The 27624-nt window shown below is 42.1% G+C and overlaps 1 long non-coding RNA gene across 1 annotated transcript in view; it reads right to left on the bottom strand.

Moving 5' to 3' along the window:
• The window catches only part of LOC116648239, a 34571-nt gene continuing 6947 nt past the window's right edge, over positions 1 to 27624 (bottom strand). The window contains exon 2 of the long non-coding RNA XR_004302478.1: positions 1 to 70. This is a non-coding gene — a long non-coding RNA (uncharacterized LOC116648239). The remainder of the gene's footprint in view (positions 71 to 27624) is intronic.

Raw genomic sequence — 27624 nt, 5'->3', positions numbered from 1 at the left:
TGTGTTTTTCTTGGAGATTTTGCTGTTTAAACGGCCCCTAAGAACAGTGCTGAAGTGCTGTCCAGTGTTCCTGAGAGCAAGAACAGAAAGTTCATGGTAAAATAGCCCTCACATACAGATTCTAGCAGCTCTATCATGAGCATCTATGTCTTGTCTTCATTAATTGTTAGTTTTACTCTTCATTTTTATCAAGGTTATTCAGGCACAAAGGCAACATTATTTTCCCTTTCAGCTCACACCACTGCACAGTGATTCCACATCTCTGTATCACAAGTCTGAATGTACACTTTTGAAATTTTAAGATTAGGCATGTTCTATTGCATTCCCACTGGCCCCATTTCCAACTCCAGACTCCAACATGAACTCCCCATCTTCCTCAAATACCTACCTCGTACTTCAGGCCAAATCACTATTTAGTATTCACATTTTTGTGACTGCAAATTCAATTGACGTAAGACATACAATAAACTATGGATCTGTTTTTTAAAAGAAGATTTGGTTGTTTCTAGAGTTAATTATTGCCCATCTCTTTGTCTTTTAGCTCTAGCTTCCACAGATGATTTCCTCAACAATACTTTCCAGCTCTTTTACTGAGTTAACGTTTTATATATTATGTTATATATAATTATATGTTATGTTATATATATACATATAAACATACAAATACACATAAATTTTATATGTGTTATATATATTACATATGTATTACATATATATATGTATGCTTATCTAAGGGTTCACTGTTGTCCTCTGAATGATTCTGTGTAATGCTTGTTCTCACTGGGGGCTCTGATACCATCCCTAACCTCCCTCAAGATGGTATTGATTATTTTGTTTTCTTCTGCTTGCAAAGTCTTCAAATTCGTGTATTTGCTTGTTGTCTATTTGTTCTCTATCTTTCCTGGTAATATGCCTGGTAATCACTGTTTTTCTTTCATAGTTAAGAGACTATGTATTAAACATAGACCAAGTATTAAACATAGAACACTCCATTCCATGCCACTCATCATCCCTGCAGTGGACCCAACCTAACCCCGTTCAGAGGTTGAGCTTGGATTTTGTTCCAGTTGCTAAAGGGCTCTGAGTTCTAGGAATGTTGTTTCTCTCTGGGCATCTCTAAGGCTAGCTAGGGGAACATACACCTGCTTACTTTCATCCTCCTCGGGAGTGAAGGTGCCTGAAAGATAAGCAGCCTGTCATTAAACCTGATGCAACGACTTCCACCAAGGCCACCTGTCCAGGTAAAGCTGCATCAGTGTTCCACCCAGTATAATGTGACGTAGCCTGCAGCCTCTCTTGCTAAAGAGGGAAAATTTACAAGTTTAACCTCTGTAAAGAGAATGGGTGTAGTGGGAGAGGGATGGGAACATGATGGCATTAAACATCTCAGAGAAGGCTGGCACCTCCAGGAATGGGAGAGCTGGACTTTGCCTACACTTCCAAGTCCTGGGCACTCACACCAGCCTGCCCAGAGAGCCCAGACAGCACCTGCAGGAAGATGCTGCCAACAGGAAGATTTAGATGCTTGGCCTGCTTCAGGGAAAAAAAAAAAAAGAAATGGCTTAATTTTACATAAAACTCAACATGCACAAAGAACACAAAGACATGAGGGGTTTTGGAATAACGGTCTGGAGGTGTATTCTAAGTGTGGATCAGGCAGCAAAATCGTGTTATCTGGTGATCATTTTGACTCAGGATTGGCAATAAACACTTTTGCCTTTCTTTCGGTTAGAGTCAATGGAGGGATGTCAGCTCTGAAGTACAAAAGTGCTGGCATTTAGCAGAGCCAGCTGAGAGCCACAGATTGTGTATCCAAAGCAATTATATTTTTAAACATGTTCAAAGTTATTTTTAACCTTTTATAGTCCTTTCTGGTTTTCACTGTTCAGAGACTATTTTAAACCTTTTCTTATTAAATTTGGAAATGTAGACAAGGACAATTACTGCAAATTGTGAATGAAAGAGAAAGGGGCCACCCCCACAAGAAGAGAAGTCTGTGGGCTGAGAAGAGGGAGGGCACACCTGAGGGGCAGGTTCCATGGACATACCCTACCCACCAGCATCTCCTCAGACAGGGACCCTCTGCATGTGGCTGGATGTCTCACCTTTGCTGTGACCCCTTGGTGTCCTGTCTCCACATTGACTCAGGCACAGGCAACCCCTTTATTTTCACCCACAGTGGGTGTACCAGAGCTTTGGGTGTTGTATGCTCATCTTTCTTTCTTGCCCTGCAAACTGCCTGCCCGTCAGCTTGTCCCCTGGCACCTTTTTCTGTGCATCTTGGCTCTCCGGGCACCACTGAGTACCTCTGTGCGCCCCTGTCCTCCAGGCAACACTGTGTGCCTCTGTGCACCCCTGTCCTTCTCCAGGCAACACTGTGAACCTCTGTGCACCCCTGCAATGGGGGTTCCTGGCTGCATTCAGGATGCTCCAGTCAGCTCCCTGGAGCCTCCTCACCACTGATGCATGTATAGTTCACTCCCTGTTTAATGACAGGAAGAGGCATCTTTTTCAGGACATTCTTTACAAGCGTGTGGTCCTGATGCATCTCCTTTCCCTTTGCATTTTTCAGTCCTGGGCTTATAGCTCAGTCCTCGCCCTGTGTCCCTCTCTGAAGGAAAATGCCCTTCCCCAGGTATGCAGTCTCTCTTCCTTGACCTTGCTTTCATTCTTCCTCTGCTTCTTCTCAATCTAAAGAGAGATGTGGTGGACTTGGACCACAATGGAATGAAGGAGGGGCAGTGGGCAGGTTCATGGGAGAGGGGATGAGGCAGAACAGAGGTGTCCCCCCAGTTTACTGGAGACAGAGGGTTCACCAGTTAATGGAGAGTGGGATCAAAACTAGTAGTTCAGAGGTGTCTGGAAAAATGACTGTGTTGCATTAATTTAGAAGAACAATTTAGAGATTTGACAGGTTCTGTTGAGGAATTTTTTACTTTAAAGAATAAGAATCACACAAAAAAATATATTTGAATCTCCTTCAGAAGAGGACATCAAATATGAACTCCCATTTTGTGTGTGTGTGTATTTTTGTGTCTAAGCATGGAATAGATTTCTTTTTTCTTTTTTTATTGTTGTTTTTGAGGGTTTTTTAAATTGAGGTAAAATTTTCATACAGTCAAATTCACAGATCTTAAGGGTACATTTTTAAAAGACTTTATTTTTAGAACAGTTTTAGGTTCACAGAAAAACTGGGAGGGAGGCCTAGAGGGTTCTCATTCACCCCATGCCCCCCGCCATGCACAGCCTCCCCCATAGTCAACACCCCCACCAGAAGACACATCTGTTACCAAGGATGAACCCATGCAGAGACATCAACATCACCCAGAGTCTAGAGTTTCCATTACGGTTCAGACGTGGTGTTGTTCATTCTGTGGGTTTGCACAAACATATAGTGATGTGTATCCAACACTATGGCATTGTAGAATATTTTACTGCTCTAAGAATGTTCTGTGTTCCACCTATTCATTCCTCTCACTGCACTCGGCCCCTGGCAACCACTGGCTGTTGTTTTGTTTTCACAGTTTTGCTAGGGGTGCAAACTTGATATTTTGATAAATACACAGTCACAAACCACCATGCCAGTGCATTATTTTCCCAATTCTGATGCAACAAGTTACCAGACTTGGTGGCTAAACCAGTGCACATTTATTTTCTCATAGACCGGCAGTCAGAAATCCAAAATGAGCTTCACTGGGCCAGAGTCAAGGTGTTGGCAGGGCCTTGCTCCCTCCAAAGGCCCTGAGGCAGAGTCTGTTTCCTGCCTTTTCCAGCTTCTGGAGGCTGTCCTCATCCGTAGCTCATGGCCCTGCCTCCCACAACATTTCTCCCCTTCCTCTAGGACCTCATCTGCTACTCTTCTGTCTTCAGACCTCCCTCTGCCCACCTCTTGTAGGACACACTGATCCAGAATGGTCTCCATATTTCAAGATCACCAACTTGATCACATCTGCAAAGTCCCCCTTCCATATAAAATAACACACACAGGCCCAGGGATTGGGACTTGGATATCTTTGGGGGCCACCATTTCAACGCACCACACCAGTCAAGATATAAAAACATTTCTATTGTGCAGAAAGTTGTATCATTCCTACAGGGATGGACACTAACCCCCACAGGAAACCACTGTTCTGGTTTCTATCAACAGGGATTGTCCATTCTTACCGTTTCTTGTGAAGGGAGTAAGGCAACACACACTCTCCTGTGCATGTGTCCTTTAGCCAACATAGGGTTCTAGGACTTATCTATGCTGCTGTGTGAATCACTGTCATTCCTTCTTTATTGCTGAGTAGTAGCTACAGTATGATTGTATCATATTTTTTAAAATCTATTTTCCTACTAGTGGGTATTTGGATTGCTTATAGCCTTTGGGGTCATGAGAGAAGCTCCTACAGACATTCTTGAGCAAGCCTTTTTGTGGACAGACTTTTTTCATACATCTTGTGTAAATACCAGAGTGGTACCACTAAGTCATATTGCAGGTATATTTTTACCTTATAAGAACCTGCCAAAAGTTTTCCAAAGTGATCAAGCCATTTCTCACTCCCTTGGCAACATATGAAAGTTTAGTTGCTCCCCAAGCACTACCTCCACATTTGGTTAATTTTTTTATTTTAGCAGGGTGCCTGGGTGGCTCAGTCAGTTAAGTGTCTGCCTTCAGCTCAGGTCATGATCCCAGGGTCCTAGGATGGAACCCTGAGTCGGGCTCCCTGCTCAGCAGGAAGCCTGCTTCTCTCTCTCCCACTCCCCCTACTTGTGTTCCCTCTCTCGCTGTGTCTCTCTCTGTCAAATATATAAATAAAATCTTTAAAAAAATAAATTTTTGATTTTAGCAAATTGTAATGTCACATTCTGATATTAATTTACATTCCCTGATATCTAACATTTTTTAGCACCTTTGCATGTTTCTACTGTGTATATGTATATCTTCTTTAGTAGAACGTCAGCATGAGTCATTGAATCATCTTTATTTGGTTATCTATTTTTTATTGATTCATTTGAGTTGTTTATATATTGTTTATAAGTCTACTGTCAGATATATGTATTATGAATATCTTTTCCCATTCTATGACTTGCCTTTTTATTTTCTTAATAATATGTTTTAAACATTTTAAAATTTTGATGCAGTCTGATTTTCCAATTTGTTCTTTATGGGTTAGTGCTTGTTTTTTTCTCTTTAAGAAATCTTTGCCTATGAAAAGGCTGCAGAATATTCTCCCATGTTTTCTTCAAGGGTAACTTTAGTTTTTATCTGGTATATGAACCATAATTTATTTATATGCATAATGAGAGGTAGGGATAGAAGTGATTAGTTATTTCCATGTGTTTATTCTGTTGTTCCAACATCATTTTTAAAGAACACCCTTTTCCATTTAGTTTCTTTAGAAATTTGTCAAAAATCAATTTATCATCTACATGGGTGTCTATTTCTGAGCCATCTACCTGTTGTTGCACTGATGTAATTGTTCATACCACACTGTCTTTATTACTGTGGATTTTTACTAAGTCTTGCAATTAGGTAAGATGACTCCTCCTCTTTCTTCTTCATAATCAAAAGTATTTGAGCTCTTCCAGTCCCTTTGCATTTCCATATAAATTTTAGGATTAAATTATAAATTTTTATAAAAGCCGCCTGTTAGTATTTTGGTTGGAGTGTGTTGAATCTAAATAATAATTTTTGGGTATTTGAATTCTTAACAAAATGAATCTCTAAATTAATGACAGTAGTATTTGCCTCCATTTATTTAAATACTTGTTAATTTCCTGACAATTCTTTCCAACTTTTATGAAATATGCTTCTGAATATTTTATATTCCATCTTAATTCTATTATAAATTAAGTTTTATTTCATTTTCCACTTACTTGATGCTAGTATATAGAATTAAATATACAATTAATTTTTATACTTATTTTGTATTTTATGGCCTTGCTAAATTCACTTACTATTTCTAGTAGTTATTTTGTATATCCCTTAGAATTATTTGCATAAAAAATTGTGCCATATGTAAATAAAGACAGTTTTCTTTCTTCTTTTCCAATTCATATGCCTTTTTATTTCTTTTTCTTATTTGATTGCACTGGCTAGCTACTCTGATGCAATGTTGAATTTAAGTGGTCAGAAAGAACATCCTTGCCTTGCTCATGACTTTAGGGGAGAAGCCTTCAATATTTTACCGTTAAGTGATCTGTAGGTTTTTCATAGATGCCCTTTGTCAGATTGAAGAAGTTCCTTTTTTATTTTTTTGTTTGCATTTGCTAAAAATATTTTTTATCACAAATAAATGTTTAATTTTGTCAAATATTTTTCTGCATTTATTAAAATTATCATACAGTTTTTTCCTTTATTTTGTTAATATGTTGTTTTATATTGATGGATTTTTCAAATGTTAAATTAACCTTTGGATTTCTGGAATATATCCTTCTTGGCAATGTTATACTATCCTTTTATTTTATCATGTTTTGGTATCAGGGCTGTGTGGGCTGTGTAAATAAAATCAGTGGGAAAGAATTCCTTCATCTCCTATTTTTGTAATTTTTGTAGTATTATTTCTTCCATCATTCTAGAAGTCACCATTTGGGCTCAAATTTATCTCTGTGGCAAGGTTTTTTAATAATCTTCAATACAAAAGTTCACATTTTAAATTAGACATATGGCTATTTAAATTTTCTATTTATTTTTGTGTCAATTTTGGTAAGTCTGTCGAAGTTATCAAATTTATTGGAATTCATCTAAGTTATCAAATTTATTGGAATAACTTTGTTTATAATATTCCCTTATACTCATTCTAAACTGTATAAAAATTGCAGTGATATTGCCTCTTCCATTCTAATATTTTCTGTTTTTATTCTTTTTCTTGATTAGTCTCACTACAGATTTATCCATTTTATTATTCTTTATAAAGAACCAACTTACAGTATTTTATCTTTATTGTTTGTCTTTTTCTACTTTACTTATTTCAGTTCTTTATTAATTTCTTTCATCCTATTTATTTGGTTTTAGTTTACTTCCCTTTTTCTAGTTTCTCATGTGGAAACACAGGGAGAGTTTAAACTATTGTCCTTTTCTAATATCATCATTAGAAGCATCATTAAATTTCCCTCTAAATGCTATTATTGTAGTCATTTTCATAAAGTTAAAATATTTTCCAATTTTCCTAGTGTCTTCATCTCTTACCCCTGAATTATTTAGAAGTTTATTGATTAATTTTTAAGCATTTGAAGACTTTTCTATATTTTTTTTTGTAGTTGATTTTTCATTTGATTCTATTTTGATCAGAGAACAGAAACTGTAAGGTTTCAGACTTTCAAAGAGTACTGAGATTTATTTTATGACCTAGCATATGGTCTATCTTGGTGAATATTTCAGCTGCCCTTGAAAAGGATGTCTACTCCCTGGTTGTTGTGTGGAGTGTTCTATAAAAGTAAATTGAAAAAAAAGGTAAATTGAATCAGGTTAGTTGATAGCATTGTTCAAATTTTCCATATCCTCACTGGATTTTTTTTAAATTTTTTTAAAAGATTTTTATTTATTTATTTGACAGATAGACAGAAGAGCACAAGCAGAGGGAATGGCAGAGGGAGAGGGAGAAGCAGGCTCTGCACTGAGCAGGGAACCTGATGCGGGACTCGATCCCAGGACCCTGAGATCATGACCTGAGCTGAAGGCAGATGCTTAACCATCTGAGCCACCCAGGCGCCCTCCTCACTGGATTTTTTTTCTAGTTGTTCTATCAATTACCAAGAAAGGGGTGTTGAAAATCACCAGCTGTGATTTTAGAGTTGTCTATTTCTCCCTTTCATTCTATCAGTTTTCTTTTCATGCATTTTGAGGCTCTTTTGAAGTATTTAGATACCTCCACATAATGATAATTATGGCTTTCTGAAAAACTGACCATTTTATTATTGTAAAATGTTCCTCTTTATCTCTGGTAACCATCTTGTCTTTAAGTCTACATTGTCTGGTAGGTAACCACATCAGCTTTCCTATATTCATTGCATGGTATATCTTTTTCTGTCTTTTTACTTTCCACTTATTTTTTATATTTAAAATCTCAGGCAGCCCATAGAAAGTCTTATTTTCTATTTAGTCTATTTAGACAATCTCTGCATTTTAATTGGAATATTTGGCCCATTTACATTTAATGTAATTACTAATATGGTTAGATTCACATCTTGGAACCCTAAGTCTGTCATGTTAATGAGGCTAAGCAATCCTGATAAATGAAAAACTAGAGAAGAGCTAAAGAACTTCAGCTTAACATCAGCTAGCCCTTGGCCACCAGTAGACCTGTCATCTGTCCACAGATGAATGACAGCCCTTCAGACATCAGTTGAACTACCTCAGACCAGAAGAACCACCCAGTAACCCACAGAATAGTGAGCTAAAGAAAATGGCTATTGTTTTAACTACTAAGTTTTGAGGCCATTTGTTACACAGCCAAAACTAATTGATATACTATCTCACTGACCACTGTTCACTTAATTGGCTGCTCTAATCATACATTCGTCTCATCATCCCATTTCTAAGTTAGTCCATTTGTCTCTTTGCTTGACACCTTTATCATGTTATATATCTATAGAAAATCTGTTAAGCCCACTTCTGGCAAAACAAAACAAAAGAGAACAAACAAACAAAAAACAAAACTTCTGCTAAATTTTATTCACTGAATTATTTCATTTGAGTATGTTCAACTTCTAAGATCTCTTCTCACCTTCAAAAAATGACATGTTTTCTCAGGTCATCCCAAATCACCCACCTAAACTTTCATTTTAATCATTAGGAGCCCTACTTTTAAAATACATTTACCCATTCTTGACTTCTCCCCCCTTCTTTCAAAAATAAATATCTCCAATAATCCATCAGTTATAGTACCTTCTCTAAGCAGCCAAAAATATCACCAATGTTTGTTTTTTGAATGCTAATATTGAATCAGTATATAGATAGAGATTATAATGTCCCTGAGAAAAATTAATGGTGCTGAAAATCAAAATATATAGAAATATCTGTATATTTAAATATGGTGGTCCTAAGGTTGCTTTAGCAGAGAATAAAACCATAGGAGGAAAAGAGTGAGACCCATCAAAAACATTATTGGTCATTAATCCACAAATATCTTAAATGTAACAAGTTTTTGTATATATCTCATGGGCACACCATCATCAATATGTATCACTGATGAAAAAAAATAACCCTGAAGCTCACTTCCATCATACAGCTGAGTCAGGATATGAATCCAAACTTTGCCACAACCTGTGAGGGGGGCACTAAATTGTGGTCATGTTACTGATACCTGTAGGAATTCCCATGCCCTTACTTATTACTGTATGGAACAAGAAGATTTTACACATAAATACTTTCAACACTTCATGTATAAATAAAAGAGAAATGAAAAATCCAATTTGGTAACCTTTTGGAGCCCTAAATTATTTTCTAATATAAAAATCAGGGTTCCTAACAAACAACCCAGGAGACTAGAATATTAGGTACTGCTTTTGGCTAAACTCTGTTTTCATGCCCTCACATTCTCAAAGCACAATGTTTTATTTATGGGAACTCTATATAAAACTTGGAAAATTGAACAAAAACAAACAGATATGATTTGTCTTTTGAGTCATGAGAGTTCAAAACTTACCAGTTCAACAATGTGTTCACAGGACCCTCTAAAACAACATCAGCCAAGGTGGGCAACACATGCCATTGTCACTCCTCACCTGAGCCATAGAATTGTTGTCTTGGACCTGACATAGTTAGAAACTCCAAGTTCCAATTTCAGCAGGAGGCAGCCCAAGGGTGTGGAAAACAAGATTTCTGGCTTCTAGGTCCTGAATCCATAAACCATGAAACTCAGAACATCTGGAAACATTGAGTTGTGTGTTGCAAGACAGAGGTGGAGGAGTTGATGGAGGCCTATGAGCAACCTCTGCCAGCCAGCTTGGCTCTAGGAATATCTCTGTGCCCCATCCATCTCCTGCTCATGAGAGCTGTTGGGCATAACCACGAAACTCTAGGACTTAAGCCAGAGTTAGCAACCAAAGATTGTTTCCCATATTTACCTTCATAGATTCTGTTCTGAAGGTTCTAATTATTTATGTAGCCCTGGAAAGTCTGGGGACATGCACACAAGGACTGAAGGTAGTCACAATTTCCCTTAGATAAGTTGAGTCAGTTTACACCATTTTTAGAGTCTTGTGCTAGGAACAAAAGGCCAAGCTGCAGAACTCTTGGAGAGCGTGAGAACTCATGGTTAGGCAACAACTAATACCACAAAGAAAACAAAAGCTTAATCTAAAGCGAAAGAGTCTCCCAGTGGCACACTCTCCTCTAAGCTGAGCTGTCAGGATTCCCACGTGCTCTCTCCCACTCCCTCACTCACGTGGCTCACCCTTCTCTGAACACCTCTCTCTTCCTCCATTTCCTTTTAAGATCTAGAACGACAGGTGACATAATAGACAAATGTGGACTCTGGGAAATGCAGAGGAGAGAAACAAAAACACTTCATCCTTCACACAAATCCCCACAAAGTTCTCAAGTCAGGCGCCTTTTTCATACTGCACTGCACTCCTGGCTCAAGACTAGAAACAGCGTACTGCGCTAGCCCCAGAACCACACCAAGACGCAAGAGCTCTGAAGGTCAGGCCAGTCTGCTCCTACCCCCACCAAAAACTCTGAATATCCCTGGGACTCTAAAAAAACCCTAGTTCAAAATGAATAGACTAGAGGTTTTAAGGTTCCCTTATTGCTCCAAAGGCTTCTCTTCTCAAATGCTGTTGCTTATACCCTGCCTTGGGGCATGGCAGGAGCCTGGGAGGAACCAGAGCCTGGCACCCCGTGGTAAGACAGAGGTCTGACTGCCTTTTCCATCCAAACAATTCAGTGCAGCTTCATAACTGAAAGAGCTATGAGATGCCTTCACTGTCACCAGAACACTCAACCGAGAAACTGCCTTAGAGGTTCTTCCATGAAGCACTGACCGTTTGTTGAAAAGAACCTGAGAATTCTAGGTGAAACTCACGGAACCAGCCCACAAGGCCCCTGGTGCTATGATCCGAAAAATCAAAGGCCCACAGTGGCCAGTGACAAAACATCAGGGGATCCTGATGAGGTGTCCAATGTGGGGAACTCTGAGCGCATCCCCTGGGGGCCAGTGGAAGTGCCAGGTGACAGGCAGGCTTGGCCCAGAGGAGACAGCTGAATGTTCTCTTCCATAACACATCAAGCTGATTCTTCATGGTCCCACAGCCAGAGACACATCTTCCCAGGGCTGATAATCCCCTTCAAAACAGGCTCCTAAAGCAATTCCCTCCACCTTGAGATTCTCATCCTTTTCCCCCATATCCCAAAGTAGCCACATGTTACTCTTCTTTGCTTCTTGGGATCCAAAACTCAAACATCGGATGCTAAACTCTTATTCTTTTCTATGCTGTGGCTCAGGACCCAGAGCATTCTGGATCAACCACAACTCTGTATGGACCAGTTCAGCTTTCTAAGATGGTGTTGACAAGAGTCAATTCTCCAACGGGCTACTACCTCCCCCCAGATCGGCTGGATGTGGATCCCAGTGTGCAGCTGCCTGCTCCCGCAGGGGAACAGCGGTGTGATGGAACTGTTTCCCCCTTTTAAAGGGACACCTTTTATAGTAATCTTATTATTTCAAATCCAAAGTCAATCTATTGTAGTATCTAAAAATTAATACTATTTTAGATGCTTAATATATTTTTAAATTTTTTGGAAGCAGTTTTTTGCCTTATTGAGAAACACCACTCTGAGTTCTGTTGAAAAAGGGGATAAATCACCACTAATTGCCCTCCTTCTATCAGACACTATGTAAATCATGTTTCATTTATGAGCTAGCACATGCTCACAATAACCCTATGTGTTAGGGGGTGTCACTGCTGTTTTATAGATGAGGAAACTGGGAACTTAAAACTTGCTCAAGGTCGCACAGCCAGAGTCCTGACCAGGCTCCTCTAGGACACTGACCCCACACCCTCACCTCGCCATCCCCAGCCTCGCTCCCTCCTCTGTCCCCAGTGGGCATGTACTTCACGCCCTTATGTTCATGGCCTCTTTGACCTGGAGACATAAACCCCTCAGAAATGAGTAGGGAGATAAGTGACCCCACACATCACAGCTGCCCTTTTCTCTGGACTTTCCTGGGGTCGGGACATGTATGAATATTTCCAACTCATACATGTAGAGGTCAAGAATTGCCCATGTTGTTCATTAGCAGCAAAGCTAGGACTTTCCACCATGCATCTCTGTGATCATGGACAAACCTAGTCATACTACTTCCACACAAAAGAAGTTCTGACATCCTGCACATGAAGGAGAACACACTCTCCTTTGGAAATGATGTAAGTATTTGCATGTATTACTAGCATGAAGCTTCTATAAAACAACTTTTATTTTATCTGTTTAAAAATTGTATATGGGGGCGCCTGGGTGGCTCAGTCGTTAAGCGTCTGCCTTCGGCTCGGGTCATGATCCTGGGGTCCTGGGATCGAGCCCTGCATCGGGCTCTCTGCTCCGCGGGAAGCCTGCTTCTCCCTCTCCCACTCCCCCTGCTTGTGTTCCCTCTCTCGCTGTGTCTCTCTCTGTCAAATAAATAAATAAAATCTTTAAAAATAAATAAATAAAAATAAATAAAAATAAAAATTGTATATGAATATAAGATGTTCTACTGAAAGTATCCATTATATAACCCATGATATCCCTCACCTAAAGCTTCAGCGACAGGCGATTCCAGGTGTACATGAGTCCTATAAGCTCCAGAGGCTGTGTCCCTGAGGTGAATCCCTCAGCCTCTATGGGGGTCCCCAAGCCCAGCACCAAGCACAAGGTTGGTGAGATTGGATTGCATCCACAGAGGCTGGGAGCTGCTGTGTGCACTGCAGAATTCTCCCTGTGTTATCTCCATAAAGTGAAGAAACATCTGAAATTCGCTGTCAGAGAGACATGGAGAGACGATCCCAAGCATATGGAAGAGGTTCAGAGTTTTGCTCTTCCAGACCTCCTGCTCTGGCCTTTCTCAGCACCGTGTGTGGTTCCTGACCTGAACTTCAATAGTAGGAGCCACATGTTTAACGGTTTCAGTGGCTGGATCTCACCTCATCTGTAGCCTGAGAATCTAACTATAAAAGCTGGTGGATTCTGACATTTTAAACATGGAAATTTCACACCAGATTTACTTTTGAGAAAGGTGTGTCCAAAAATAGTCCCAAATGATCAGCATTCACCAGTTGCAACCTATAAACAAGCAGATGGTTCACTTCACACTGCAGACAGGGCCCATAGGTACGCTGAGTGTGGCTCTTGGTGGCCAAAGCATGAATCCCAGTGTGAAGCCCCACCTAGGAAAACAGCCAGGGATGAACAAAGGGAGACAGGAGGCACAGTCGTTCGTGTCACTGAATGAAGTCCAAAGACGACTGCTTGTCCCCGCCCAGACCCACAGGACAAAGGACGTCTGAGCAGAGAAAAAGGAAATTGAAACAATCATATTCTACTTCCGTTGTCTTTCTTTTATATATTCTATAAATGGCAAAAGAGAAAGCTGCCCAAGTTTATAGAAAAGGGGGATTCTTATTCCTATTACTCAAGAGTCTGTAGAAAAGTCTTTTTCTTACTTTTATTTTTAAAAAAATGAATCAAACTTTTAAAAAATGCCCATGGTATGGAATTCACACGATACCACATGTGGTAAGAACTCCTCACCCCTCATCCACTGGCACCCAGCCCCATGTCCCCAAAGCAGCCCAAGTACTGTGTCCCGCATCTTCCTGCTAGTCTGCTCGTGGGCCCCCAAATCCAGTAGCAGCCGCACCCTCAGTACTATGCCCTGGCCTGAATAATGGGAATCAGGATTTCCCACCTGGATTCTACTTTTTAAAAATTTAAACATTTTATTACTCTGAGATCTCTCCTTCACTTCGAGGTGGAGAATTTCTGAAACAGATGGAGTGGGCAACCTTGCCAGCCTTTGGTTAGATGCTCAGTGTCCCTGGAGAACAGTCCAAGTCCAATCTAAAACAAAATCCCAGACTTTAATCACTCTTTCATAACTAGCTCGTTCTGTATTGATTGCATGTGTCCAAAAGGAGAGTAAGTATGAAGAGCCTGAATTATGCTGGGTCAAATCAAGAGACGCTGTGTCGGGGCATCGGGCGGGGCTGGCCTTTCTCCAACCTCTCTGCAAACACAGTGTGGGCTGTTTATATCCTGGTGCTTTTTCTGTCACTTACTAAGCCACCATGGGGCAGATGAAAAATTCTACTAGTGGCGATGCATAAGTAATTTGGCCAGATGCCAAGCAAGTGGCCATGGCCCTCCACACAGAATGATGGTGGAATTTTGCCTTTATTTGGGTACCAGACGAGTTAAGAAAAAGGAACAAGCAAGATGAATGGAGGCTGAAAATATCTTTCTTGATGAAAAGCTCAAATTTCTTTTTGAATTTTGCATTTGGTGGCTAAGGATGTTATCCTCCCATTTTTGTGCCAGAAAAGAAAGCCCTGTAGTCGTGCAGCGCCTGGTCCCTGTCCTGAACACATCAACCCATGTCTTGGTGCAATGCCCTGGTCCGCGTACCTGAACACAATCAACCGACGTCTTCTGTTATGAACAGGAGGCTTGCATGACACAAGACTCGTCTAACCAGCATGGGTCAGACATGGACATATGAGAGTGCCAGGCACGGGGCCACCCCACCCTTACTGTCGTCCACCTGCATTCGCACTGATCTCCCCTGGGGCCAGCAGACCCCCCCCGGCCCCCTGGAGGGGGAGTGCCTAACAGGACACTGCAACCTGGAAAGTCGGGGAGGGCCCGTCCTGCACTACACCCGCTCCTGGAAGCAGGCTCCTTCTCCTGGCTGACAGCAGATTCTACAGTATCTGGTTCTATTCTTCTCTGAAAACAATATAAAACTTAGGTTTCTTAGCCCTTTTCTCCTCAGATTATCGCTCTTGCAGCCATGACTTAGATTCCAACCTGGGGGCTTATCTCTTCTAAAACAAAGCTGACAAGTTGCAAAGCAGTAGGAAACTTGAATCTTAGAGGATAAAAAGCCAAAAAGAATTTTTTTCATAAAGATAAGAAAACGTTTTGTCAGAATGACAGAGACGAGTTCCCCTGCGCTGACCCGGGTTCAGGTGCCCATCCGACACGGTTCGCTGCAGCCCGACTCAGTGAACATTCTGGGGCGGCTCTCAGCCCCGCACACGGGACGGAGGCCGAGCAGAGGTGCCTCGGGATGCTGTGTGTCGCCCTGTCGGGTCAGGGAGCAGAGGTGGCGCAGGCCCAGCACCCCCCACACAGGCCCCACACAGGGGAACTCGTCTCTGTCATTCTGACAAAACGTTTTCTTATCTTTATGAAAAAAATTCTTTTTGGCTTTTTATCCTCTAAGATTCAAGTTTCCTACTGCTTTGCAACTTGTCAGCTTTGTTTTAGAAGAGATAAGCCCTCACCTTCCCACGTGCACACCCAGGCCTGGATGTCCCCACCGGACAGGCAGGGGTCCGGATTGACCGTCGGAACGGCCCCCGGGGCCCCCTACAGCAGGGCTGACAGCAACAGACCCGCTTCTGTTCCATCACAGAAAAGAGGTCAATAAACTAAAGCCTCGAACCCTCCCCTCTTGTGCGGGCTGACAGGTCTGACTACAACAGAAGGTCATTTAGTTGAAAAGTGAAAAATGCCATTTACATGAGTGAGTGGTGAGTCATCAGCCTGCACTGTTGAATGGGTCCTAAGAGATGTTCCAATTTCACTTTCTTGAGAGGCACAGAGGCCAAAGAGGGCAAGCCGCTGGTCAGGGTCAGAAACTAATTAGTGGCCCTGGGACCCACACCTGGGCCTGAGTGTGGCGACTCCTGCCCCTGCGGCTGCCCGCACCTGAGACCAGCCAGCTCTGAAAACATGGACCTTGTCTCTCCCTTCACGCTCCGGCTCCATCCCACCACACTTAAGAGATGTGCTCAGCTGAACGCATTCACTGTTCGCTATTCTTCCAATCTTTTCAGACCCGAGATGGGTGGTTCAAGAACATCCAGGGCTTGGGGTGCCTGGGTGGCTCAGTTGGTTAGGTGTCCAACTCTTGATTTTGGCTCAGGTCATGATCTCAGGGTCCTGGGATTAAGCCCAGTCTCAGGCTCTGCCCTGGGCATGGAGTCTGCTTGAGATTCTCTCTCTCCCTCTGCCCCTCCCACCCTGTTCTTGATCTCTGTCTCTGTCTCTCTTTCAAAAAAAAAAAAACATCCAGGCTTTCCTCAGCCAATCTGGATTTAAGTTTCCTATGATACTCTCAGACTAGGGTGAGTGGTAAAGGGACCTATTCCTTGAGCACTAACCATTTGCACTCTATAAATATCTGCTCAGCAATGAGCCAAAAATCCATTTGAATTCTATTAGGTAATATTGAAAGTATAAGCCATAATCTAGATGCTCAGCATTCATTCAGTGTTGGTGCAGAGTACATTGTCTGGTCCCCTGTGACAAATATAAAAATTGGGGCATATAGCATCTTTTGCATAAGCACTTGCTGGTAGTCCCAGTCTTCCTCTTCAAATACTAACTGCTGTTTTGATTAATTAGGCCAATTTGAATAACCTTTCTGTGATAACCATCATGACTCTATTTAAATAGCCATATTTATTAAATCAAGATAGCACTTTCAATATCACCTATGTAAGTGGTTTTGATTTGAAAAGAATTAAAAGTCTAAAAATTTTCACTCTTGGTGGTTAAACGGAGGAAAGGTATTTATTGATTCAATCACTCAGAAACATTTATGGAGTGTCTCCTATGTTCAAATATTCAGCTAAACATGGAGTAGTCTATAGAAAACAAAACAGATATGTTCTTGCTCTTAACATGCTCACAGTCTAGAATGAAAAACCGGCAGGCTCTCATCCGATGTTTTCACCAAGCAACCCCAAGCTGTGGGGACTTGCCTGAGGATACACATGCGCACGGCTGAACCGAAACACTCTGTCCTTTGTAAGCCCACCTACAGCTGCAGGTGAGGTGTGCTGAGCCAGAAACATGTACAGAGAGGTGCTCTGATGTTTTTGACCTGCCCCAGCACACCCCAAAGAGTTGCCCCACTCTTCAGGGATTACTGACCTGGGAAGCAGAGCTCCTACCGTCTCAGTGAGTCCAGCGGGAGCGGGAGGGCATCATCTTCTGCCATGTGGATGGCGGCACCAACACAGGATGCCTGGGGCAGACACTTACAATAAAGTTCACTACTGGGGGCACTGGATGACCTTAGTTTTACGTGCAAAAATAACTATTTGTCCTTCTTTCTCCTCCCCTCAATTCAAAGACAATCTTTTCATAAAACACAAGAGGAAAAATTAAGCAAATTTAAACAAATGCACTTAGGAATAAAAGCTGAAAACTGAAACCAAAGTGACATCCTGGGGCAGCATTAGCAGCCAAAGTATCAGAGAAGGGGCAGAAGTGGCCAGGGCATCCTGCTCCTGCAAGGCCGGGCTCCCAGGTTGCAGACTAGCCCCTCACTGTGTTTTCAGTCTGACGAACAGACACGTGCCACCAAAGCTGGGAATATGTGTGGCCTTCTCCAGCCAGCAGACCACGCCTCTGGACACCCCTCAGGGTGAGCAGAGAAGTTGAGGGAGAAGCAGGGTCCAGCCTGGCTACAGCCGAGTGAAATCACAGCCGGAAGGCTCGCTCCCCTGAACCCGGTGACAGAGGAGGTAGGGGGTCACTCAGGGCTCCTGCCCAGATGAACAGAAACGCGCTGTCTTCCTCCTCCTGACCGTGGGCCTCAGCATTACTTTGTAATCTTTCTGTTTGCTCCAAACTCATTTAAGTGGTGGATCGTTAGTTATTTTTGAATCTCATGAAAGGCTACTTTCAGTAAAAACTCTCCTAGGACCAGCACAGGCTCAAACAGCTGACTGGCTGACAAACCCCATACTGAATATGGCCTAAATGTATGTTCTTTCCACCAGAATTCAATTCCAGATGTTTTACAAGCACAAAAGATCTGTGTTGTCCTCTGGTCAGAAAAGTGATGCAGCTGACGGTGTGGATGCCAGAGCCACGGGACGTCCGTGAGCTGACTTAGCGCAAATCGTCTCCACACAAAAACTCACTTCCAGATCCAGGGACGACACAGCATGACCGTGTGTCCCATCCGCTCTCCGAGAAATCTTCCTCGACAAAGTCACTGCATATTGTGTCATTCGGTATTCTCAAGCGCTAAAGCTCCTCTTAGACTCATGGGGTCCAGTTTCGGTTCTGTCACTGGCTTCTTAATGCATCGTGGAGGACGTTAAGGCTCAGGACTGGATTTCCGTGTCTCTGAGTGCGGATAATCACAACACTTACCACATGGAGCTGTATGGGAGACCCCGTGACCCCATCAAATTGCACACACCCCTCCGTTTCTGTGCTCACAGCATTTCATCATCTGACACATTATTTTATTTACCTGTTTATCACCATTCTCCTCTCACTAGCATGCGAGCTCCATTGATTCATTGCTGTATTTCCAGCCCCCAGAACAGGGCACTCAATAAATGTCTGTTGAATGAAGAAGCGTCTGTCTCTAGCTTAGAGCGGCTGCTGGCTTGCAGTCCACACCTGTGAGTGTTCGCGACCATGGAACAACAGTGGGGTTCAGCCCCTAACGGGGCCAGGGAACCAGGCCTCTTCTGCCGAGAGATCCCTTCTTGCACCCGTTAGACCCAGGCCTATGTAATCGTTGTCTAGCTGCACACTTTGTATTCATTCTCTGAATCTAGGCACACGTCCGGCATCAGTCACAGAGCCAGACTGGCTTAGTGGAAGCCCAGGTTCCCTGGCCACGGCAGCTTTGTCCTCTGTTCAGGGCTGTCAGCTGAAGGCAGCCAAACGGAGGTAGGCTTCAGGATGCAGCTGACACCTCCACTTGCTGCTCTTGCTCCCCTGCATGCCTCATCCCTTTCCTTGATAGAAGAGCCGCCGGGCCATTCTGCATAGGAACCGTGCACTGCTGCAGGCCGTGGACGAGGCAGGAGAGGCTAAAGGGGAATCTCTCTGCTCAGACCTTCAGTCGGCCCCTGTCCAAGCCCATTTATCTGACACTAATGGTTTTCAGAGCACATTTTCATAAGTTCCAATGTTCTGTGTAAAAGGCATTCAATAAATACTTGTTAACAGCTTTACATTAAAAAATACCATTCTTTGTTCCTGTTTACAAACAAGAGAAGAGACTGTAATTAGTTGAAGCAGAAAAGTAACTCATCAAAATGTATAAAATTGTATAAGTACCTCCAAGACAGCCAGACTCAGGCTGTAAGCTGTGCATTAAGCAGGCTCCTTTAAAAGGTAACGCTGCCACCTACAAGCAGGAAGTGTCTCACCTGCCCTCCCCAGGTGGGTCTTCGGGGTCTTACTGACATGCAGGAGACAGAGGGAGGGGTTCCAAGAGGCCCCACAACAGCAAGCAGTAAAGATCTGCCGCAGGAATCTAAAATTACATCCAGTTAAATCTTTCCCACTTTGCAGAGATCATGAGCCACATCGTACTATTGAAACGCTTTCAACACCTCAATCACTGCTTTCTTACAAGGAAACTAGTTCTCTAGTAGAATTTCATCCATATTCACAGCCAGAAATGCATCATCAAATACCCAGCCACCAGCCATAATATTACATGTGTGTTAGGGAAAGCTAAGAAAAAAATCATCCCAATAAATTATAGTAACTATTTGTTACTAAGTTATGGCAAAAGGTATCCCTTTCCCAACAAGACTGGCCATTCCCTCAGCAGAATTGAAGGAAATAAAGCTGAACCATTTGGGGGGTTAGAACTTCGATAAAAATGTAAAGAATTTTTAAAAAATATCTTTTTGGAGGCGTATTTACTTTCTTGTTTGTAATAACTTGAGGTCGTTAATAACTATGAGCACTGAATTAAAAGTATGCAAGCACAGAGGCTAAGCAATCAGTGTGGCCATGCAGCACCGAGAACTCAGGAAGGCAGTCACTTGAGAATACAGAGGTCATAGTTTACACATGCAGTCCTTAGTATAGTCATGCAACTCATTGTCTAGGTAGAGATTTTACGTCACAGGCTCGAGAGTTCCACACTTGAACTGACACTGTAACTGCTGATGTGTACCTAGCAGATCAGTTCTTAAGACTAACACTGCCCATTTCTGATCCACTTTAAGAAAAGCATTCCACTCTCTCATTTTGGGGAAGGAGGCTAACATTTTTGTTGAGAACAAATTGCTTTCTGTAACTACCGACTATCTGCAATAAACTGGGAAGTACAGCAATGCCTCATGCCTAGACCGGTGAGCACCATCATGTTCCCCCAGGGAACCACTTCACTTCGTCAAACCCATGGAATTACATCAAGACAACTATTAGCTTAAAGTAATTAATGCACTTTTCATTTTATTATTTTGAAATTTTTATGGAATTATTTAAGGAGACGTTTTAGCCTCTAGTAGAGGAAAATCTTTTACATCAGATAGACATATTCTTCAATTAAATGGTCAATCTCATTCAACATGGATTTCCAATCAGACTCTGAGTGACTGCCTGCCAAGGAAAAATACTGATCTCTGGATAAGCAAGAAGCTTTCAGTAGAAACCCTTAGGCAAAATAAAGGAGCTGTTTTATTTAAAAATGTACAAAAGATTCAGGAGTTTATCCTAGAGAGAGCAACAGAGAGAGAGCCAGGGACAGAGAGCAAGAGAGCTGTATCTGCCTCTCAGTTTATATGAAATGTGTCAAAACAATCAGGGACTTTCCAAACTATTTAGGAGGCAAGAGGAGCAGGAAGGAGAATCCTGATTAATTCTATAGAAACACAAACTGTGTTTTTTTTACACAGTGAAAAGCAAAAAGAAACACTGTATCATGCTGTACTTTTAGATATATTATTAGTGAAAGTTAGCACAATAACTGTTTATCTGCTAAAAAAAGAAAAAAAAGATTCAGGAAGGGAAAAATGCTAAGCAGGGGGATGGCTGGCTATAAAACCCCAGACTGAAGCCTCATGGCCGGCAGAAAGACTGAAATTGAATGCTAATTAAAGCTCCATTTAACAGGGAGGATAAATTAATAGAGTGGTTACCATAGCAACGAAGGGAGTCTAAGGGATCAGAGCACTCTGCTTTAAAAACAGGTAGCATCATGGTTGATATACTTGTTGAATAAATTTATCTTGACAATTCACAGCACGGATTCTCACCTGATCACTTACTCTGTCTGGGCAGGACTGGGCCACACAGGACCAAAGCATTTTTCATAAATTACACTAAGAAATAAAATAAAATAAAATAAAATAAAATAAAATAAAATAAAATACCAAATACATGTAAGACAGATTAATTTTTGTTGGCCACCAATGGGCACTGAGATTTCCCAGGCAACCTCAGCTTGAAAATTCATTCATTTCACTGAATGTCAGTGACAACTGACGTCCAGTAAGCACGGGGGCCTTGGGCAAATTTGCTCGTGAGGCTGGGTCTCCGGAGCCCCAGTCAGGCCAGTGACAGCTCATCCAGAGCGGTTGGGCTGTCACCTTTGCCTTGTGTGACTTCCGTGGGAGGCATGGCCCCTCATCCATCTTTTATGCAGTTGGTCCCCCAGGAACACTGTTAACCACTCAGATACCCAATTCTTGTTCTTTTTATAAAATAAGCCTATTCACACAGTTACCTTTAAAAATTAGCAAAAGAAACTATGGAGCCTAGTGGAAGGAGTACAGGAGCACACATCAAATGCCTTGAATCTTGGCCTCGATTCTGCTACTTAATAAGGTGCGTGATCTTAAGAAACTTAACCTCTCCGAATAAAGCCTACAAAGGGAGAGCATGAGAATAGATCAGTAATTTTCAACTTTTATGAAGCAGTGAAACTTCTAAATTTTTGCTAAGTGTAAAATTAAGCAGAAGCCCAATTTAAAAATGAAAGCAGAGTTGTTCTAAATTAAGCAAGGGTTAGGGACCTAATATCAGAAGGTGCAGACTTCCCTGTAAATCATGGAGCTCCTTGGAGCACTTGAAACATGGGCACTAGTTCAATGCTACATTCTATGATTGATCAAGTCACTCAAAATCAAGAGTAACAAAGGAAGATTTTCACACGAAGACATGTCTGAAAATGGAGACGCTTCAGTTCTCGATGAAAGACATAAAAGGCAAGAGTAAACTGTCATCTATACGGGGAATAACCTAGATTCCTATTCACAGTAGCAGCCCCAGGTCACCACAGTTCATTGACTGGCAGGCAGGTTGGTTTACTGACACATTAATCTCTGATAGGGCTAAGTCTGGTTGCATGGACCAGGAAGGCCAGTGGGTGGGGAAGCATTTTTGCATAAACAAGCATGGTTGTGCACCCACCACTCAAATGGCAAGCCCACAGTCCCACTGCTCTTCTGCTTCTGATGTCCTGGATTTCACTTTTCCTTTAATGGCTTCAACTTGGCTTGTTCTTGGAGCATCAGAAATAACGTGTGGAGCTGCTCACAGCTGGGTGTCAGTTAGAGGCTCAGGAGAATGTGCATGAAGCAGGTGCACCAAACAACTTCTGTGTGACCTTCCGATAGGCTCTGCAAACTTTTCTCCCTAGGTCTGCTCCAGTGGAGTAAATATAATCCTCCTCGTGATCCCTTCCTTCCAGCTTCCAGTGAGGTCCAGCCAGTGGGAAGCCCAACAGGACATCAGAAGGAGGGAAGGTGGGTTGGTTACCGTCCCTCTGCTCCTTCCCTGTGAAGTCCCCTCAAGGTGATTTGCCCCCCACCGAAGGTCATACCCTCCTCATTGTTCTCACCTTCAGCCTTTTGGTCTGGAGGCGGGAGAAGCCCCTGGGACTGCAATAGCCATGTGGTTTCCCTATAACCTGTCCATAACTTGGGAAATAATCATATCATCAAACTCTTCCCTCCTTATTCTAATGATAAATAAGAGAGTAAGTAAATAGCTGCCTCCAGCATAGTGTCCCCTATTGACCACCAGGCACCCGTACACATTCCTCTTCAATACTTTACCAAATTCTCACCTGCACATGGCTTTCAGTCAAAATCCTCCTGAGGACCATACGGCTCAGCCACTCCACTAACCCATTAGCTTAAAAGACAAAACTCACTGCCCTCTCAGCACACCCAAAGTGCATGGCAGAGGAGGAAGAGGAACAGCACTAAAGCTCACAATGAACCCCAGTCATACAGAAGACTCTCTCCACCTGATCATGGGGAGGAAAAACCCTCAGTCTGAGGCAGCCAACCTGTGACCGTGACGAAACGTCCAAAGGAATGACAGAGGTGCTGGCCCTACAATCCTTCAGCCACCGATGAGCCCTTGAAGCTAGCACCCTAACTGTGTGTGTGTGTGGGGGGGGGGCTGTGCACGCATGTGTATACATATCCTGACACTATGTGTGTGTGTATATTTCCATATACACTTTTAAGCTACTTTTGAGTTTTCTGTAACTTATTATAAAAATCATCTCTAAATCATTCATTCTCAACTAGGTCAGCTAGAGCCCAAACATGATATTCTCATTGGTGGTATGACTTGTCAACCTTGAAAATAAAAAGTAGAGGCCCAGATGCAGAAGTGGGAGGAGACTGAGGGAATAAAATGTGTATAGGGTGAAAGGTCAGGTGATATTATCTATACTGAATGTAAGATTAAGCTATGTGTGTTGTGGAATTTCCAGGGGAACCAATGGAGAAGAAAAAAAACAAAAAAATATTACATTTGCATTGGACAGAGGGGAGGAGAGTTGGTGAGGATCTTTACCGTACCTAGAAATCAATGGACATTATTTAACATCGTCTAATGTATTTAAAATTATGTAAATCAGTGCTTCTAACCTTTAATGGGAACAAGATCTTAGTAAAGTGCAGACTCGGAATCTCTAGGTGAGTGGGGTCGGGGGTCTGTACTTTGCATTTCTAACAGTTCCCAGAGGGTGCCAAGCTGGCCCACGATTTTGGGGAAGCAAGGTCCCAAACGGCCTCACGAGCAGTTGGTAGCCACCACCACACGCAGGAATGGAATTTAGGAGGCGAGCAGTCCCTAAGCCCCATGCAGAACATAAACAGCATCAGGGTGTGTGTGTGTGTGTGTGTGTGTGTGTGTGTGTGTGTGTGTGTGTGTTGGTTTAGATCTCTTTGAGACTCGTTTATTTGATCTGATACAAGTCAACATTTTTTGGGAAGAACAGTGTATGCATAGAGAATGTGTACCTAATGTAGAAGTAGTCTCTCCTTTAAAGAAGATTTTATAGAAAGTGATGATGATGATGATGATGGGAAGGATACATCTTTCTTGAGCAACATAAAGGAGTTACAGTAGACTTTTACATATTTTTCCAAAACCCCTTGCCCTCACTCCCCAAAGTCCTAGCTTTAGTCTAGCTAGAGTCTGCTTGGTGGTAATGAGGCTTGGAAATGCAGGATTCCACAGCAATAAACACAACACCGTTGTTCATCTACAAATATCACAATGTTCTTATGCAGCTTATTATAACTTTAATATTAGTTTTAAAATAACTATTATAAAAATGAAAATAAATAACCAAAATAATTCTAAAATATCCACAAGTATTTTAAAAATCTATCTCTACAGTGACATAAATTTAAATTTACCAAAAATGAAGGAAAAAAATGAGTTTTCCTTATGAAGTGCTTATTTGCTTTAAATATAAATTAACCACAGATTCTTTAAATAACAAACATCCTTAGCATATTTAAGATTCATTTCAACTTAAATTTCACCCATATTCTCAGGGATATACATTAGTAATTACAAGCATATTCTTAGGGTCAGCACTGCAAAAATACTCTATAAAAAATTGAGCCAGTCATTCAGATGGAATTTCTACAGATGCCAAACATTTGGAAGCATCTGAATGATTGATTCCATTTTTTATTTTTCATCTAAATGTTTTTGCCTTTTGTAGAGTAGATATTGCTATAGTGTATCTCAGTTTATCAAAATTAAATGCACTTTAAAAGATGGAGGAAATTATAATTACCAAGCTCTTACATATGGGACTATTCTTTCACAAACCTGCTAAATGTAAGGGTTCAAATAAAAGTCAAAAATGTAAAGAGCTCTTTCACTTCTTGTACATACAAATTATATTAGAAAACAGCTGGGCCCAGTGAAAGCTTTGGGATTGATTTAAATTTATATCCACTATATTCCATCACTCTGTGATTTCAGCGTGTTGACAATAAAAATGGAATTTCTTCATATTGTGATGTGTCCATGAAACTCCTTGTCAGAAATGTTCATCAAGACTTGAGTAATAACACAGTCATAGGAAGTAAGAAGAACTGCCAACCACTTTAGCATCTATCTGTTAATTTTAGCAAAAAAGATCCCTTCAAACTGTGTATAGCTAACACTTCAACTAGAAACCTCTTAAAATGATACCAATCTAGTCCAGAAATGACTATTTCAATCCAGACCTTCATTAGATTGGTTATATCCTCATCAACATCATGGTTATTGATAACATTTGATAACATTTAGTAAGGGCCCTAGCTGAAGAACATCAAATATCCAAGATTCTGAATAATGAGAGCTGTACTTACTTTCTGCTATATATATTTTTGGATTTTATTTTATAATATAAAAACAATATAATATCAATTATTAAAATGTGCAAGGCAGGGGGCGCCTGGGTGGCTCAGTGAATTGGGTGTCTCACTCTTGATCTCAGCTCAGGTCACGATCTCAGGGTTGTGGGATTGAGTCCTGCCTCAGGCTCTGTGCTGGGCATGGAGCCTGCTTAAGATTCTCTCTCTCCCTCTATGCCCCCCTTCTCTATCCCTCTCAAAAAAAAAAAAAAGAAGAAGAAGAAGAAGAAGAAGAAAGAAAGAAGAGAAAATAAAACGTGCAAGGCAGTTAAAATATATTTTGATCTTAGTAAAGTCATAGCAATTTAGGGACACAAAAATAAAGTGCCCTTTTTAAAGATGGGATCTCTTCTCAAACTCAAATGTTCCTACTCTGGGGAAAAAATAATCACCCATTGCCATCTGCCAAAATCCTGCTGTACAAGATATTGTTTAAATTTTTGCTGAAACACTGCTAGAATAGGCCCTTTTTATCCCTACTCGGATATCTTTTAATGGGTGCTTTTGTAAATATATACTAATGGTTACATGTGAAGTAACAACAATATAACACATTGTATTATATACCTAAGAGCAAGAGTCATAATCACAACATTCAGTTTTGCAGTAATCCTCAAAAATAAAGGAAAATCTGGACAACCAATGAAGGCACATCATGTGTCCACAGCAGGATGAGGGTGAAAACCTACTGGCCTTTAGACTCCTTTAGATCTTTAAAGCATTTGAAAAGGATCCATTACAGGTGTTGTAATTGCCATGACTTTGGTCATTTGTTTGTAGACAGGGGGAAAGAGATGCGTGTATCAAACGACCTTTTCTGAGTACCTGAAGGTAAGCTAAGTTGTGCCACAGCCCATCAGCTACAGATTTCAAATCCACACAATGACATGAGTTCTAAGAACTCAAGACAGCGCCTTCCCTCCTCGTTCCCTCTCCGACTCCCAGATGTCCTCAGTGGGCCATGTTTGCACATCAGTACCCTTCCCCTCCGGACTCCCCTCTCCATCCCTGAACAACTGCAGTCCAGCTCAGCACACATGCGATCCCCTCCTCCCTGGGCTCACCAACAGGCAGCAACGCGGAGTCTCCGAGGGCAGAAATCCTCCCCTCCAGAGCCTGCACATCTAGGAATGCGAACAGCGGCAGCTGCATGTGTGCGTGAGTCAAGGGTTCTCAGCGTGAATTCTCCCCTCCTCGGTGGAAGACAGAACGGTTTCCGTTTGATGCCCGTGGAAACTCTAAGTTCTGTCAGAACCAGGAATCAGCCTGTTTTTGATGGGTGCTGAGTATCCCGAATCCTCTTTGTCTATTGGATTACACTAGAACCACTAGAACAATGGCAAAAATATCAGAAGAAGCATTATTGTCATAGTCAGATGTTTCCATGATTATAAGTAAGGGTGAGGTGAGCAAACTATAGATCACTCTTACGAATTCATATCCCTAGCCAACCATACTTATTATCTTCACCCAGAAGCAATTGTGTGTTGCCCCACATTCTAGCAGGAGCCCTCTCTCACTCGGGTGAGCCCTCCCTCACTGGGGTGAACCCTCACTGGGGTGAACCCTCACTCACTGGTGTGAACCCCCACTGGGGTGAGCCTTACTCACCGGGGTGAACCCTCACTCACAGTGTGAGCCCTTACATGCACCTCTGAGCCCTCATGCCCTCACACTGTTGTGAATGCCCACTCACTGATGTAAATCCTCACTCACTGGGGTGAGCCCTCACTCACTGGGATGAGCCCTCACTCACTGAGGTGAAGCCTCAGTCATGGTGTGAGCCCTCACATGCACCTCTGAGCCCTCACACCAGTGTGAATCCCCACTCACTGGTGTAAGTCCTCATTCACTGGGGTGAGCCCTCCCTCACTGGTGTGAGCCCTCCCTCACTGGGGTGAACCCTCACTCACTGAGGTGAACCCTCACTCATGGTGTGAGCCCTCACATGCACCTCTGAGCCCTCACACTGGTGTGAACCCCCACTCACTGGTATAA

Source organism: Phoca vitulina, unplaced genomic scaffold (genome assembly GCF_004348235.1).
Source record: "Phoca vitulina isolate PV1807 unplaced genomic scaffold, GSC_HSeal_1.0 scaffold42, whole genome shotgun sequence".
Lineage (NCBI taxonomy): Eukaryota > Metazoa > Chordata > Mammalia > Carnivora > Phocidae > Phoca > Phoca vitulina.
This window is presented reverse-complemented; position numbering and strand designations above follow the sequence as displayed.